Source organism: Macaca mulatta, chromosome 16 (assembly GCF_049350105.2).
Source record: "Macaca mulatta isolate MMU2019108-1 chromosome 16, T2T-MMU8v2.0, whole genome shotgun sequence".
Taxonomy (NCBI): Eukaryota; Metazoa; Chordata; class Mammalia; order Primates; family Cercopithecidae; genus Macaca; species Macaca mulatta.
In genome coordinates this window covers 52,926,879-52,932,153 of record NC_133421.1, presented here as the reverse complement: position 1 = coordinate 52,932,153, position 5,275 = coordinate 52,926,879, and positions in this window count along the sequence as shown.

Sequence of the window (5,275 nt, the reverse complement as noted above, 5' to 3'; positions counted from 1 at the left end):
AAGAAAGAAAAAAGAAACTGCAGTAGTGAGATTCATTTAGAGCAGCCATGATCAATAGAAATATAATGAAAGTTACATGTATGCTTCTGAATTTTCTAGTGGCCACATTTAAATAAGTAAAAACAAACAGATTAAAGTAATTTTAATATTTTATTAAACTCCTTGTATCTAACATGTTAACTAAGTCCTTAAAATCTTGTTTTGTTTTGTTTTGTTTTGTTTGAGATGGAGTCTTGCTCTGTCACCCAGGCTGGAGTGTAGTGGTGTGATCCTGGCTCCCTGCAACCTCTGCCTCCCCGGTTCAAGTGATTCTCCTGCTTCAACCTCTTGAGTAGCTGGGATTACAGGCACCCACCACCACTCTCAGCTAATTTTTGTATTTTAGTAGAAATGGGGTTTCAGCACGTTGCCCAGGCTGGTCTCAAACTCCTGACTTCAAACGATCCACCTGCTTCGGCCTCCCAAAGTGTTGGGATTACAGACATGAGCCACCACGCCAGGCCTGGTGTGTATTTTATACTTATAGCACATTTCAATTCTTATTAACCCCATTTCAACCACTCAATAGCTACATGTGGCAAGCAGCTACCATACTGGGCAGCACGGCTCTGCCTCTACCTCTGTCTTCCCATCAGCGCTAGCTGGGACGCTGTAATAGTTCCCTATTGCTGCTGGAATGAATCACCCTGAACTTAGTGCCATAAAATGGCACACATTTATTCTCTTACAGCTTTGGAGATAGAAATCGAAAATGTGTCTCACAGGGCTAAAATCAAGATGGTGGTCAGGCTATCTTTCTCCTGGAGACTCTGTTCCTTGCCTTTTTCAGCTTTCAGAGGCTGCCCATATTCCTTGGCTCATGGCTCTGCACTGCTTGGACTTCTGCTTCCATATTCACATCTCCTCCTCTGACTCTGACCCTCCTATAAGGACCTTTGTGTTTACAGTGGGCCCACACAGATAATCCAGGATAATCGCCCCACATCTCAAGATCCTTACCTCAATGACATCTTTATGGTGTAAGGCAGCATATTCACCGGTTCTGAGGATTAAGATATTTGGGGAGCCATGATTTGGCCTACGATAGATGCGTAATAGGAGGGGCTATGGTTACAGAGGAAGAGTGCTCAGGCCTGTAGCCAAAATAGGGCTAGGGACAAAGGAATGATGCCATTTTGTCCAGAGTGAGTAAAGAATGAGCTGAAATTCCATAGGAGGAAAACCAGGGGAACCTGAAGGCGTTGAGTCTCAGGGGCACCTATGGTTTGAATATTTGTCTCCTCCAAAACTCATGTTGAAATCTAGTTCCTAATGTGGCAGTGTTGAGAGGGGGCAATTTAAGAGGTGATTGGGTAATGAGGGCAGAACTTTCATGAATGGATTAGCCCATTCGTGGATTAAAGGGTTAATGGGTTCATGGATGAATGAGCTATCATGGGAGTTAGACTGATTTATAAGAAGGGAAAGAGACTTGCTAGCACACTCAGCCCCTTGCCCTGTGATGCCCTGAGTTGCCTCCAGAGAGACCCCACCAGCAAGAAGACCCTCAGCAGATGCAAACCCTCGACCTGGGATTTCTCAGCTTCTAAAATTATAAGAAATACATTTCTTCTTCTTCTTCTTCGTTTTTTTTTTTTTTTGCAACGGAGTCTTGCTCTGTCGCCTGGGCTGGAGTGCAATGGTGCGGTCTGGGCTCACTGCAACCTCCACCTCCTGGGTTCAAGTGATTCTCCTGCCTCAGCCTCCTGAGTAGCTGGGACTACAGGCACCCACCACCACGTCCAGCTAATTTTCGTATTTTTAGTAGAGACGGGGTTTCACCATGTTGGCCAGGCTGGTCTCGAACTGCTGACCTCGTGATCTGCCCACCTTGGCCTCCCGAAGTGCTAGGATTACAGGCATGAGCCACTGTGTCCGGCACGTTTCTTTTATTTATAAATTACCCAGTTTCAGGTGTTCTGTTATAAAGAACCAAAAATGAATTAAGAAGAGAGAAAACCTGGCCAAGGCCCATCCCAACCAACCAGCAGTCTCCCTATTCTACTCCCTGTTCTATTTATTTATTTATTTATTGCCATTTAGTAAACTTGTCACAGTTACAAGTCCTAGAATAGAACTTTTCCTCCAAAGATTTTATATGCACAGACACACACACACACACACACACACACACACACACACACACACATATATATTTTGAGACGGAGTCTAGCTCTTTCACCCAGGCTGGAGTGCAATGGTGTGATCTTGGCTCACTGCAACCTCCACCTCCCAGGTTCAAGCTATTCTCCTGTCTCAGCCTCTCGAGTGGCTGGGATTACAGGTTTGCGCCACCACACCCAGCTAACTTTTGTATTTTTAGTAGAGATAGAGTTTCACCATGCTGGCCAGGCTGGTCTCAAATTCCTGGTCTCAAGTGATCCGCCGGCTTTGGCCTCCCAAAGTGCTGCGATTACAGGTGTGAAGCACTGTGCCCGGCTCAAAGATCATATTTATTTCACGAAGTTTCAGGCCCAAGCCCTCACCACTACTCTGTGCCCCACATGCCCATAACCTCAGTGCCAAGTCAGAGGCTGAACTCTCTATGATGTGCTTAGTGTAGAGTGGATCATTTAAACATTAAAATATTCATGGAATGAAAAAAATAGGTACCATAGGAAAACTAGTAAAATGGGACCATGTACTCCTGACCAAGGACTCAGAACTAAGTCAAAAATACATCCTAAAAGATGATAAAATCTGTAATCACCTAAAACAATAAATGTGTGCCACTCCAACTTCTATAAAATGGGCTTTGAGGTACTCTATACAGTGATTACACAGGGAGTCCAATGAACTGTAGAGCACATAAAAGTACCATTGGATCATACACTTGAACTCAAGCCTAATTTGATGGCTATCATGTGGTCAATTATAATCTTGCTGGACTTGTTAGACCTTAGCATGGCTCATATGAGATGACTTAATGATCCAAATATATCTCAAAGATGCCTTTATTTTGTCTTGATCTGTTTCCCTGGAGAGCAAGCAGAGGTATTTAAAACAATTTCCACGAGTCAGTACCTTCAGTGCTTAATGTGCTATTGGCAATGACAACCCTTCTAGCCAACTGGGTCCAGAGTATTGGGGAAACAAGATGCACTGGGAGGGGTGGATGCCTGGCACGTGACACACCCACTGGGGTGGGGCATGCCCTGGGAGGGAAGCCCATGAGTGCAGGTGCCAGGAGGCCATCCAGTATGGCAGGCAGAACTCGGAACTTGGGGTGCAAGGAAGCTGATAATAAAGTTTTTTTTTGTTTTTTGTTTTTTGAGATGGAGTCTGGCTCGGTCACCCAGGCTGGAGTGCAGTGGCCAGATCTCAGCTCACTGTAAGCTCCGCCTCTCGGGTTTACGCCATTCTCCTGCCTTAGCCTCCCGAGTAGCTGGGACTACAGGCGCCCGCCACCTCGCCCGGCTAGTTTTTTGTATTTTTTAGTAGAGATGGGGTTTCACCGTGTTAGCCAGGATGGTCTTGATCTCCTGACCTAGTGATCCGCCTGTCTCGGCCTCCCAAAGTGCTGAGATTACAGGCGTGAGCGATAATAAAGTTTTATAGTAAAATTGGAGGCCTCAGAGTCATCTGGTATAACAAGAGGTGGACAGAGGGTAGCAACAGATCAGGTATTTAATTAACACCCTTGGCATTCTTGGATACCACAGTCACCATTCAAAATACTTTGGGGTGATCCCAGAGATCCATGAGATGTAGTCATTTGCCATTTTGCCAGGACAAGGATCTTAAACCCCTGAGGACCTAAGAATGACTTGAGTGAATGTCTGGCATTCCATCTCGATATAACTTTGTGGTTCTCTGATCATGGTTGGGTATGCAGACATTTTCTTTTGGTAATTAAAAAGATAAAAATGACCACAATGGTTTTTTCTTCGGAAAAAAGTCAGCTGCTTCTTACTGGTATTAAACTGACAAGAAATTCAGCCAGAAAATGAAATATAACTGAATGTGAAACTCAGCTGTGCTGGGCTAGAAGGGGTTGACCAGGTCCACTTGTCTCTCCCTCTCCCTCTCAGTCTCTGGAATGCAATGATGTGATCACTACAGCCTCTAACTCCTGCCTCCCAAAGTGCTGGATTACTTGAGTGAGCCACTGCCCCGGCCCCCACTTATACTCTATACAAAAAAAAGACATTGAGGAAGCTGTTTGAATATGACCCCAAAAAGGGTCATCAAAGGAGACTTAAACTTTAGTGAAGTTGAGAAGGAGGTTAACATGCGATGTGAGGGTATCTACAAGCAGCAGCGAGCCTCTGATTCTGGAGAACAAGGGGCATCTGCATAAACAACAGAGATTCAAAAAGGCTTGGAAAAGTGTTGCTCAAGCATGTTATGGGTTGGCTGTAATCAGAAATCAAGCTTGTGGGAGCTGTTGTTGGGAAAGCATGTCAGCAGGTAAGCAGCAACATTGCCCCTGGCTGGATGGGTGGAGCACGGCAAGGGACTTAGTCCGGGAAGGCCTGGAGGGCCTTCTCTGCCTTCTTGCTGTCTTCTGCTCCCAATCTACCTCTTTTTACCAACTGCTGATGCTATGGAACAACGGTGGCTTTTTTTTTGAGACAGAGTCTGGCTCTGTCCCCAAGACTGGAGTGCAATGGTGTGACCTTGGCTCACTGAAACCTCCGCCTCCCAGGTTCAAGCAATTATTGTGCCTCAGCCTCCCGAGTAGCTGGGACTACAGGCATGTGCCACCACTCCCAGCTAATTTTTGGATTTTTAGTGGAGACTTGATTTCATCATGTTGACCAGGCTGCTCTCAAACTCCTGGCCTCAAGTGATCCAACTGCCTTGGCCTCCCAAAGTGCTGGGATTACAGGTGTGAGCCATTGCGCCCAGCCCAATGGTGACTCTTGACTCACCACCAGATACTTGACAGTGATGCACAAAGGCAGTAGCTATGCAGAGGGACGGCTTCCCACTAACCTCCCATGAGCTTGTTTTGCCATCCTATTTTGGGGCTAGATATGCTTAGCTTCTCAGATTGACCAAACAGTAATCTCTTCTGTGATCCCCAACTTTTCTCCTTGATCTTCACTTTCTTGGCTCCCCTTACAAATGTGTAAGATCTCATCCTAGAATACATTTCCTATCCCATAAGTAGTAGTTCTGCTTCCCTGGATAACCTCTGACTATATACTACGTAGACTGAAAAATCCAGGCGGGTGCTTACTTACTCTGAGGATTATTTGGTTCCAAGAAACAGAAAGCCACGCTGAACTAA